This window comes from Quercus robur, chromosome 2 (genome assembly GCF_932294415.1).
Source record: "Quercus robur chromosome 2, dhQueRobu3.1, whole genome shotgun sequence".
Lineage (NCBI taxonomy): Eukaryota > Viridiplantae > Streptophyta > Magnoliopsida > Fagales > Fagaceae > Quercus > Quercus robur.
The window spans coordinates 11,575,193-11,577,252 of record NC_065535.1 but is presented as its reverse complement, the minus strand read 5'-3'; positions in this window follow the sequence as shown (position 1 = coordinate 11,577,252).

Here is a 2,060-nt window from a genome sequence, read left to right as displayed (position 1 = left end):
TGAATGTTTTAAGAGACTTCAAGTCCATTTAGATTTTGTTTCAAGTATCATTTTTTAATATTCATTAAAAATAGTTCTAGTCCATTAAAGAATAAATTTTAAAGAAAATCTTAGAATGTTTCAAAGGTATATTTTATAGGAAAATTATTAGGTATCCCCGGAGATATATATTAGATTTGTATAATTGGGTTACTTTTAAATGTAACAAAGTTAGTTATAAGTATAACTTATAAGTCAAGTGAATTAAGAAGGTTTTAAAATAGCCTTATTTTTTAATTAAACCAACTTAAAATATTAAAAAAAAAAAAAAAGACAAACAAAGAATTAAAAAGTAATTATTTACCATCTTCTTCTATCACACTCTCTCAACCTGTCTCCAATTATAAAAATAAATAAAATAAGTCCAAGTTCTTAGCACACATCAGTCATCACTTCCAAAATTTTAGGCTAACAAAATATTTATTTATATTTTTTTTGTGTTCTAATTACAAAATGTCAAATGATACAAACTTGTCATTTATATAGAGAGTAAAGAATTTTTTTTTTTAATTTTTTTTTAATAGAGCATGAAGGATTTGCGGTCCAATTTAAAGTGTTGTCAAATTTGCCCTTACTAAATAGCTACACAAGTTGTAAAAACATAAAATAAGGAGGACAAACAAGTAAATTACTTGGTCACATTTGGTTTGAAAAATTCAAACACCACCACTAAAGACAATCACTCAAATTTTCTATTAAAAAAAAAAGAAAAAAAAAGAAAAGAAAAGAAAAGAAGAGACAATCACTCAATTGAGACAATTCAAAGTTCAAACAAAAATTGATCTCACTTATCAGAATAGGTTTATCACCTTAAAAAAATATGTTAATATTAATATTAATATATATATATATATATATATATATTTAACTAGCCTCATTGCCTCAGCTCTTTATTAGGGCTAGTCACTAGTGTCATAAGTTCTTTTTTTAATAACTCACTCATAAAAGTATGGTTGCATGCGCACATACATTTATTATGAATTTCATCACTCATCAAAAAAACCATCTACTTTGGATATCTCTTCTTTCATTTGAAAAAAAAAAAAAAAAAAAAAAAAAAAAAAAAAAAAAACCCTTTAGCATAACGGGCACCATCCAACGTTCAAGTCCCTCCACCCTTATATATATAATTTTTCATGTGAAATATTAGAGGAAATTAAAAGCCATTATTATTATAACAATTTGTTGAAGAGACAAGATATAAGTAGTACACCAGTTTTTTTTAGGAGAAAATACAAAATACATCATGAAGTTTAGAGGTGTTTGAATTTTAAAACAATTCTTTAAAAATCTATTAAAACAATTCTTTAAAATTTGTTAAATAAAAATAATAATAATAATAATTTTTTATTTTAGCATTTTTCGGATGAACAAAAATAGTGGAACTCAAATATAGCAGATCAAGAATTGAATAAAAAATTAGACAAAGTAATCAAACCAAAACAACATCAACAATAGAAATTACAAAACCCAGAATTTATCAAACAAATCACAAAGAGCAACACTGATAATCAATCCCAAAAACCCGAGTCTCACCCAAATCCATACCAACTCACAGCCTCTCAAGCCGAAAAAACCCCTTATCAACTCAGCCTTTCACTCAAATCCATACCAACCGAACCCATGACTTAGAACCTTTATTAATCCATCTCTCTCTCAGCCATCTCTTAATGAGATTTCTCTTAGAACTCAACAGTGCATGGAGGACACTTTGGTGACTGAGGATGAGAACTGTGTAGCATGAGGACGACGATTTGGGCTTTGAATCTCTCAAACCCAATCACTCTGGCTCTTTAAGCTATTCAATTGCGGTCATTGGAGAAACAACACAATGAAACTATGAGGAAGAATAGCGTGGAGTTTTTGTTTTTGAGCAATGACGGTAGTTTGGAAGACGATGAGTCATTGGAGAATCCGAATCTACAATGGGTTTGATGTTGTTTGCTGAGTTGACGATTCCAACTGGGTTGCTTTGATGATTTGGTTTTTTGGGTTCAAATTTTTTTGGGTTTGATTTGTTT